At 41.6% G+C, this 10,845-nt stretch overlaps 1 long non-coding RNA gene across 1 annotated transcript in view; it reads right to left on the minus strand.

The window, feature by feature from the left end:
* Window positions 1–4,639, minus strand: part of LOC112070917 (uncharacterized) — a 75,971-nt gene extending 71,332 nt beyond the window's left edge. The window contains exon 1 of the long non-coding RNA XR_002893989.2: window positions 4,497–4,639. This is a non-coding gene — a long non-coding RNA (uncharacterized lncRNA). The remainder of the gene's footprint in view (window positions 1–4,496) is intronic.
* Between the last annotated feature and the right edge of the window lie 6,206 nt (window positions 4,640–10,845).

The following is a 10,845-nucleotide window of genomic DNA, read 5'->3' on the forward strand; positions in this document are numbered from 1 at the left end:
GCAGGTAAGCTAGTCTTATGTTCTGTGACAGCTCAAATATGAATTCCTGTGGATCATTTGGAAGAGGTTTTAATCTCATTTTAGACAAAACAAACATTTACTATGGTCCTTTCCCTTGTTGTTTTTCTGCCCTGAAGAGACATCCTGCCTGAATTCTTCACCGCTTCTCTTATCAAAAGGACAGATCATGTACAATGCCACATGATACTATTTAGGATAAACTGAGCTGAAAGAGWTCAGATATAAAGTACCAGTCAAAAGTTTGGACACACTCATTCCAGGGGTTCTTTGTTWTAACAATTTTCTACATTGTAGAATAAGAGCGAAGAAATCAAAACTATGAAATAARACATTTGGAGGTAACCAAAAAAAGTGTAATTTTTTTCTTCTTCTAAATATATATTTGAGATTCTTCAAAAGTAGCCACCCTTTGCCTTGATGACAGCTCTGCACACTCTTGGCATTCTCTCAACCAGCTTCACCTGGAATATTTCCCAATAGTCTTAAAGGATTTCCCACAAATGCTGAGCACTTGTTGGCTGCTTTTCCTTCACTCTGCAGTCCAACTCATCCCAAACCATCTCAATTGGGTTGAGGTCAGGTGGTTGTGGAGGCCAGGTCATCTGATGCAGCACTCCATCACTCTCCTTCTTGGTCAAATAGCCCTTACACAGCCTGGAGGTGTATTTTGCGATCATTTCCTGGTTGAAAAACAAAATGATAGTGGGACTAAGTTAAACCAGATGGGATGGCTTATGAGCAAGAGGCTGTGGTGCCATGCTGTTAAGTGTCCCTTGAATTCTAAATAAATCACAGACAGTGTCACCAGCAAAACACCCCCACATCACCTCCTACATGCTTCACGATGGAACCACACATGGGGAGATCATCAGTTCACCTACTCTACGTCTCAAAAAGACAGGCGGTAGGAAACAAAAATCGCAAATTTGAACTCATCAAACCAAAGGACAGATTTCCACCGGTCTAATGTAGATTACTCGTGTTTCTTGGCACAAGCAAGTCTTCTTCTTATACGTGTGTCTTTAGTAGTGGTTCTTTTCAGCATTTTGACCATGAAGGCCTGATTCACGCAGTCTCCCTAACAGTTGATGTTGAGATGTCTGTTCCTTGAACTCTGAAGCATTTATTTGGGCTGCAATCTGAGGCTGGTAACTCTAATGAACTTATCCTGTGCAGCAGGGTAACTCTGGGTCTTCCTTTCCATGGCGTTCTCATGAAGGACGTTTCATCATAGCGCTTGATGGTTTGCGACTGCACTTGAAAAACTTTCAAAGTTCTTGTAATTTCCAGACTGACTAATCATGTCTTAAAGTACCATCGAGAGACATCCTAACTGTTGCATCACTTCCTGGTACGGCAATTGCTCGGCCCCGGCCGCAAGGCACTACAGAGGGTAGTGCGTACGGCACAGTACATCACTGGGGCTAAGCTGCCTGCCATCCAGGACCTCTACACCAGGCGGTGTCAGAGAAAGGCCCTAAAAATCAAAGACCCCAGCCACCCCAGTCAAAGACCCCAGCCACCCCAGTCATAGACTGTTCTCTCTACTACCGCATGGCAAGCGGTACCGGAGTGCCAAGTCTAGGACAAAAAGGCTTCTCAACAGTTTTTACCCCCAACCAGTGCTCCCACACATTGGCTAACAGGGTTATCTGCATTGTGTACCACCCACCAACCCTCTTTTACGCCACTGCTACTATCTGTTCATCATATATGCATAGTCACTTTAACCATATCTACATGTACATACTACCTCAATCAGCCTGACTAACCGGTGTCTGTATGTAGCCTGTTTTTTTACTGTTGTTTTATTTCTTTACCTACCTATTGTTCACCTAATATATTTTTTGCACTATTGGATAGAGCCTGTAAGTAAGCATTTCACTGTAAGGTCTACTATACCTGTTGTATTAGGCACACGTGACAAATAAACTTTGATTTGATTTAATGATGGACTTTCGTTTCTCTTTGATGATTTGAGCTGTTCTTGCCATAATACGGACTTGGTCTTTTACCAAATAGGGTTATCTTCTGTATACCACACCTACCTTGTCACAACACAACTGATTGGCTCAAACGCATTAAAAAGGAAAGAAATTCCCCAAATTAACTTTTAACAAGGCACACCTGTTAATTTAAATGCATTCCAGGTGACTACCTCATGAATGCCAAGCGTGTGCAAAGCTGTCATCAAGGAAAAGGGTGGCTACTTTGAAGAATCTCCAATATATTTTGATTTGTTTAACACTTTTCTGGTTACTTCATGATTCCATATGTGTTATTTCATAGTTTTGATGTCTTCACTATTATTCTACAATGTAGAATGTTTTACTGGTACTGTACATTACAACCATCTTAACTTAAGCAAGACTTTCAGTAAGCCCCTACAATGTGTTAATTTTTTACACCTTTGCTCACAAACTCAGACATAGGCTATATAAAGCCTACCTATTTTTCCAATAAGAATGCATATTCTTATTGGACCCAGTTCAGACTGCCCCCTCGTCTCTGCACTAATGCCCTGCCTCAACCACAGGTCCCTGCCCTGCCTTGTCTGTCAGATCTGACCCTGAGTGGGGCTGTAGGGGCACTGGGCTGTGTACAGGCCGGCTGGGCTGTGGGCTCTCTCGCTCTCATCCCTAGCCTCCAGCCTCGTGCCCAGCCACATGATAATAATGACCCCTTATGGCATTCTAACCCGCCCCCCCCTCACTCACTCAATCCCCCGCAGGAAAAAAAGCACACAGCTTCAGTAAATATCATCTGGACAGGTGGCCAGCCACCCAGACCCACCCCGCCTGCCCTCTCTCCAAACAGATATCAGCTCAGGTCTGCTGGAAAGCCCCAAATGAGCACGCACGCATTGCCCCACCCCCTCCCCCAAAAGGCCCAGCTAATGTCTGTCACCCACTGAGCTGTCTGTGGGGATTACTGACTCCACAGTACAAAAAGGCCTGTGTTTGGCTAATGTGCAGGCAAACCATCGAAATTACAGGACTGTTTTGGGCATGGGAGATATCCATAGACCAGATAGCTACTGTAGATGCTATTTTGATAGTAGTTTATAATACATCATAGTAACATTAATACTAGTTATTGCATCATAAGAGCATTGGAAACTTGGAAAATTAAGCTATAGAGTAGTAGACTTAAGGCATGCTATGATGACAATACTATTTCCCAGTCAATTATAAAGTCTGGTGACATATAGGCTAAATAAAGCCCATTTCATTTTTATTTTTTTTTATAAATAAAACCCAAGCCCTTTTTTCATAAAATAATTACCCACGTTTCATCTCCCAATTGCAAAATTAGCTACAATCAAAGATATTAGACAACGACCATGAAACTGACTAACATTCAATTAGATAGCGAGTCTGAGGTTATCATTTACCTCGTCGCCTACAGCAGCAAAAATACAGGTTATTTYGACAGATTAGATAGCTGCCTCTTTRAGGATTGCCTTTCAGAAATGTAAGTAGCTTAAAACTAGTTAAATAACTACAGTAGCTAATTTATTAGAGCGTTCGCTATTTCGTAAAGCAGCGAACCAACGTTGGACAGGGGCGTCACATTTCACGCATATTTTCTTTGAGCTTTACAATTCAGTGGCTCTGCGCTGGCTATCTGACGTTTACGGACCTATATAGAAAGATACGAAATTCCATATGTACAAAATAAATAAAAATAATCACAACGTGATGTTTTTGGACTTTCGGGTAGTTTCTAGAGAATTAGCGTTAGGTTATGCCCCTAGTTGCGCTCAAAAATAAAATAAACATTTGTCTGCACCGCGCATGGAGAGGATATGGCACGGGAAAGCACGGGACCGTTTTTTAAACACCACTTTATATTCGAGTACATTTACGCACGGCAAAACATCGCTTAATCACACGTCTGCAAGTGTATTTACCAACAATCGATAGAGAAATATCCAGATAGCTAGCTAGTTAGCCAGCCAGCTAACAACACGGACTTACGAGTTGAACGCAATGTAGACAGAAAACGATGCCTTGCTTGACAAAGCCACAACGTGTTTCAAGCACAGCGGAACATTAACGTTATATTCAATTGGAACCGGGTTAGAAGGTGCATACATTTATATCGTGGGATATATTGCTGAATAATGTTCTCTAAAAATATAGACAAACACAACCGTTTATTTTRCCCCAACCCAGACCGATTGTACTCGTGTCGTTGCCTGGTGCTGAAAAAGGACCTCAATGCTAGCTAGCTCGAACCCCACAACACCGCACCGTGGTGCAGCAACAGTCAGTACAGTGAAGTAGTCAAACGAAAACACACACACAATACATTTAGACAAAGAAAATGCTTTCGCCGACTGAAAACAAATGGCCATAAATACCCAAATGTGGTCGGCAATCTATGCTCGAGCATAAGCAACCAATTCTCTCTGAAAAACTTAAATTCACTTTAACTCCAGTACAACCACCAGCCCTGAATCTCAGACTTACCCTGTCACAACAGGCGCCATCTTCCACAAACTCTCACCAAAACTCCAACACTCGCGATATCCTTTCTCCCCAGACCAACAATCCGCCGAGACAACAGAAGCAGACTGGCGATGCAGGGACGATAGAGAGGGGGAAAGGAGTCCAGAAAGGAGGGGGAGGCGGCGGGTAGCTAGAGAGAGTGAGAGAAAAGGGCAGACACCACAACAATAGGCGTGGGAAACTTCCGACATCACGCGAGACCAGGAAAACTCTCACCATAGACAAGCATGGAGGGATCGTGGTCCTATCGCGAGATGGACGTGGAGTGGAGTTGTTGCTTATATTATAGCGCTGAAATAGTATTCCCACGTGTTTACGGGGTAATAAATTACAGCACCGATTGGAACATAGTTTGGCATAGAATTTTGCACAAAGTTGTGAGGAAGCATGTATTTTCCCAGGCCCCCAGGACTTACTCTGTATGCAATAATAGTGTTTAACATGATTTTTTAATGACTACCTCATCTTTGTACCCCAGACATACAATTATCTGTAATGTCCTTCAATCAAGCAGTGAATTCCAAACACAGATTCCACCACAAAGACCAATTCCTCGCAAAGAAAGACACCTATTGGTAGTTGGATAAAAAAAATTCAAAGCAGACAATGAATATCCCCTTTGAGCATGGTYAAGTTTGGATGGTGTATCAATACACCCAGTCACTACAAAGATACAGGCGTCCTTCCTAACTCAGTTGCCGGAGAGGAAGGAAATCGCTCAGGGATTTCACCATGAGGCATAACGTGACTTTAAAACCGTTACAAAGTTTAATGGCTGTGATATGAGAGAACTGAGGATGGATCAACAACACTGCAGTGGTTAGCGCGTTGGGCCAGTAACCGAAAGGTTGCTGGATCGAATCCCCGAGCTCACAAGGTAAAAATCTGTTGTTCTACCCCTGAACAAGGCAGTTAACACACTGAACAAGGCAGTTAACCCACTAGTTAAATAAAGGTTAAATACAAAATTGTATTTACTCCACAATACTAACCTAATTGACAGAGTGAAAAGAAGAAAGCCTGTACAGAATAAAATACTCCGAAACATGCATCCTGTTTGCAACAAGGCACTAAAGTAAAACTTTTTTTTTTAAATGTGGCAAAGAATTAACTTTTTGTCCTGAATACAGTGTGTTATGTTTGGGGCATATCCAATACAGCACATCAGAGGTGGGACAAAGTCATTGTTTTACAAGTCACAAGTAAGTCTCAAGTCCCAAGTCCAGACAGGCAAGTCCGAGTCAAGTCTCAAGTCAAGACCGTCAAGTATCAAGTCAAGTCTCAAGTRCTAAACTTTGAGTTTCGAGTCCTAAACAGATCATAATGTGCTRTTCACCAAATATAATACCATTTCATATTTTTAACAAGAGTAATAGTATATTACATTTACGCAAATCATGAATGCTTTTAAAAATATCTATATATTTATTACTTTCNATGGAAATATATGGGTAGCCATGAGAAAGACACACCCCCCCCAATAGTGATCGACTATCGAGGATCGCTATGGGGCGCAATCGGGCGATGTAGGCTTATACACAATCGCCCAACCTTAACACACACACACACACACACTCTCTCTGTGTGGTTACAGTAGGCTAACGTATGTCATTGGTTTTAGGAACAGCAGTAACATCAGGCAGGATTTAGGCTACCAACTGCCTAGCCAGTTGTAGCTCAATCTTGGGTGCAATGATCACGTTCCCGCACTGACTGACTGACTGACATTGATTTAACGTTACGTTAGCCTACATGATACACCAGTAAAGTAATAAAATATATAGCTGTCGGCTATATTAGCCACCATTCTTTGTGCAGCTTCAAATGTCGAACAAAGTTGGAAATTGCTGCGCCTCCTTCTGTAATTTTCTTCCCGCATGTTTTGCAAGTTGCAATCTGTTTTTTGTTGATACAGCATCGTCTTTATATCCGAAGATAATAATTTTGGGTATCATCTTTCCAAGGGCTCCATCTGAATTCACCCGCCGACGTTCCCCTGCACRGCCACGCACAACTTTTTCTCAGCTGGCACAATTTGATTGGCCGCTGTCTGATTCAAACTGTAATCCGTGAAATGACGAGTTCATGCGCTGCACATTTTTTTTAATAGCATCATTTTTTATATTTGGGCTTGGGGAGGGTATCAAGTCAGGTCGAGTCATAAGGCTCAAGTCCAAGTCAAGTCACGAGTCATTGGTGTTAAAGTCAAAGTCGAATTGCAAGTCATCATATTTGTGACTCGAGTCTGACTATATTTTCAAGCATAGTGGTGGCTGCATCATGTTATGGGTATGCTTATATTCGTTAKGTTTTTCAGGATAAATGGAGCTAAGCACAGGCAAAATCCTTGAGGAAAAACTAAATAACTGACTAAATAACTCCGGCAGAATCCATATACCCACATCTTCCACGTAGTGCACCAGATGCTACCTTTCCCAGTGCATACCATATAAATCCTCACGTTTCATATCCTTCAGCTTAACTCATTTTTATTGACCCTTTGCAGGTCTGCCAGAGAGAGAGAGAGAGGGAAAGAGAGGAAGAGAGAAAGAGAGGGGGGAGTCAGGGAMAGAAGTAAAGAGAGAGAGAGTGAGTGAGTGAGAAAAAGGGGGGAGTCAGAGAGAGAGAGGGAGAGAGCAAAAGAGAAAGGGAGAGTAAGAAAGACAAGGAAGTCAGAGAGTGAGAGTGTGAGGGAAATAGTGAGAGGAGGGGTTTGCATGAGAGTGGGACTGGCTTGACGCCCACACTATGAAGACACAGAGAGAGAGGAGGACCACATCCTCCCCAATCCGATTTTCCATTCTTTCATCATTTTAATGGTCAGCCAAAGACCTCTAGCTAGTCCCAGCATTGAATACAGGAAGAGTAAAGTTTCTCCAAATGTTTTACAGCTGAACACAGTAAAAAAGACAACACAAGTGCAAGTATATTTCAGAAGAYMGAGGGYAAAAAAGAGAGAGAATCAAGCTATTGCTGTCAATGCTTGTCAATATGTTATATTTTTTTGTTGAACAACTGAAGTTGACCTCTAACCAGTCACTGTTGTAAAACTCGTAACATATTTTTATGGATACTTTCCTACGTGATTTAATGTTTCCTTTTAGGGCCCCCCTTGTAATCCTGATGTCTCCGACTGTTGCTTTTTGGCATCCGCATCATGATTCCGAGTACTTTGGAAAATTCATGTGTGACCTCACAACCAAAACAATGTGGTAAAACATTCCAATTAAAAGGCTAAAGCACCACGTTTGGTTCTAATCAAGCGACGTCAATCATTTAGCAGAATTTCTCCATCTACTCAATCTTTCCCTGTCTTTTCTCGCCCCTCTCTCTCGTAATGTATAAAACAATTATTTTAAATGGACAGGAACGCTATCTAGAGCTCAATAAAGGGAAGGGAAGCTGCCAAATCAAGCAATCATGACTATGTCACGAGTGCTCCATCTATAAATCCTCTCACTTGACTGCCTGAGTGTCTACTGCCAAGAGACAGATTGGTCATCATTCGKCAACCTCCTTGTTCCCAACCAGACCTGACTTTGTCATGTTATGAATTTGCCACAAGATGGGTTGAGTCACGTGATTAACTACTGTACGATGGATTTGGCAGCTCGTCTTCCATTTTGATATGTTTATATATTCGTCACTAGGATAGACAAGTCTGGATAGCCTTTTTCTTTGCAGCATCTAGCTGAAATAGTCAAATGAATGACGGGAAATTAAAGTGTGTTTTGAACTCTGAAAACACATTTTTATGGTTTTGAGTTCAGGGTCGTAATGAATCATTATGAGAGGATATTTGATCTTTTATTTTTGGTTTGAGCTTTGTGAAAGCAAATGAGGAAAAAAGCCAGACGATCAAACAAGTAGTGAAGTTGGACTACAGGTTCTTCAGCAGGAATTTGTGTGGAATCTGTTGTGATGAAACTTAAAATAGTTGGACAGACAGTCAGATAGAGAATCAGACAGACAGACATACAGACAGAGAAAGAGAGAGAGAGAGAGAGAGAGAGAGAGAGAGAGAGAGAGAGAGAGAGAGAGAGAGAGAGGGGAAGATTTCAGACTCAGACATAGACTTTCAGATGGACAAAAAAAGAACAGAAAGTGTAGGTGCCAGACAGCCAGGCAGACAAAAACAGGAAGGAAAACCATATTTACCCTGTAACCTAGCATGCGCTTCTCTCCTTCTCCCCCATATAAACAAACCTCTTCAAGCCTCTGCATCTGTCAGATCCAACTCAGATATTATCCGGTTCTCTTTATGAATCAAAGCCACAGCGCCTCACAAGACGAGAGTCACACATCACTTTGCATGGCTAGTGTGTGGGTGTGAGGGAGTTCAAGGCATGAAGGACGGAGAGACAGGGTGYCTATGTCTGCCTGTACGGGGACGCCTAGGAGGGGCACAGGCCAGACAGCTTTACAAATGGAGGGGACCTGGAGGTGACATGGAGTCCAGGCGGAGAGGCTGGGGCTTCGAAAGGCCCGACCCCCCTCCCCCTTTCTATCTCTCACCCTCCACTCAAAGCTCCCCCATCACATGACTGTGAGTGGTCCGAAAGCCTGGAGCAGAGCGTTTCTGTTATTGTGGCAAAATGACGGAGCGATAAGTTGTACATATAGTGCTAAGAGAATTCTGATTGTGTATGTTACAAAAATGATGAGCTCATTTCTTTTTAACAAGCTTTGATAAAGAGATAAAGCAAGAAAATCTGCTTTGGGGAGTAATATTGGCATTTCTGTCACTTGACAAATCTTAAGGGGTCAGATTCAGTTACACGATATATTATCTATACAATCATGACATTTTAGACTTACAAAATTAAGTTACTTGACATGGTTACATACGTACCTGTTAAAGTGAAACCAGACATACCTGTCCATGTGTATCGGTCACAATGTGAGAATTTATTGCCTTCATTATGGGWTTAATGAGGTTTTATTGCTTGTTAGTCAATCTAAAACTTGATAAGAAYTCAAACTCTTGATTAGACATAAAATCTATGTCAAATAAATTTTACAAGCATTTGGAATGAGTCATAGTTGTGTGTAACACATGGACCATAAATGTAAAAATGTTGATTCTTATCAGCATTGGAAATTATAATTACATTATTAAAAAAACATTTAAAAAATATAAATCTTTCATTTCTCTATTTTACCAAGTCCTAGACCTTATACCTATGACAACAATTGTGTTATAATCACCCCAGTGGAGTTGTCCATGGCAGATTGTATTCTCATTTCATATGAGGGAAACAGTTTAATAAAAAGTATATGAGTGTGGTCTGGTCTCGCTGGCTCTGGGCAGGCTCTGCCTTGGCAGTATCTTTCACAGTTCTGTCGTTGCCTTGGCAGTATCTTTCACAGTTCTGTCGTTGCCTTGGCAGTATCTTTCACAGTTCTGTCGTTGCCTTGGCAGTATCTTTCACAGTTCTGTCGTTGCCTTGGCAGTATCTTTCACAGTTCTGTCGTTGCCTTGGCAGTATCTTTCACAGTTCTGTCGTTGCCTTGGGCCGCTACACCGTCTGACATCAACAACAAAAACGGTGCAAATGATCATGAGTTCTGAAAATATGTATTACTCATTATATTATGAAAACAGGAATATGTTGAATCTTTTATAAAGACTATGAATTATCCCAAATTAGTTATTTGTTAAACATTAACTTTTTGTATTTTGCCATAATAGTTTCAACCCCCTACTTGTAGTAAAGTAAGTAGCCTTGGCTTGTGTGCGCCGGAAGGAACTTAGTGAAGGAACTTCAAATCGATTTTGGCTCACATTTCTCAATAGTAGAATGAGGTTATAGCCACATCAACAGGTTTCCTGGCATGTCCATATTACACCAGCAAATGGCAAMGCTGTAATATTTGAGTGTTTTCTATATTCCATAGAAGATGTCCAATCTTCTAAACTAAGACACTGGAACAGGCCACCAAAATAGTGATAAGCAAATTATGATAGCAACATCAGCCATTCACATGATGCGTTTTCAGTAGAGATCACATCATTTGTTTTCCCCCCTCAGGGACAGACTGAACTCTTCCCCCTTAAAGTTGTTCACTTTTTTTTCTTTCTAGAAGACTGAATGAAGTACATAGCAAGTTCTATATAAACTGTTTGACTACTCCCCCCAGTTTAGACCCAAACACCCTGGCTTGCACCTCAAATGGCCAGCTTTTCAGTATAATATAGTGCACTACTTTTAATGYACCCTGGTCAAACGTAGTGCACTACTTTTAATGGACCCTGGTCAAATGTAGTGCACTACCTTTAATGGACCCTGGTCAAACGTAGTGCACTACT

The sequence above is a fragment of the Salvelinus sp. IW2-2015 genome, unplaced genomic scaffold, assembly GCF_002910315.2.
Source record: "Salvelinus sp. IW2-2015 unplaced genomic scaffold, ASM291031v2 Un_scaffold1460, whole genome shotgun sequence".
Lineage (NCBI taxonomy): Eukaryota > Metazoa > Chordata > Actinopteri > Salmoniformes > Salmonidae > Salvelinus > Salvelinus sp. IW2-2015.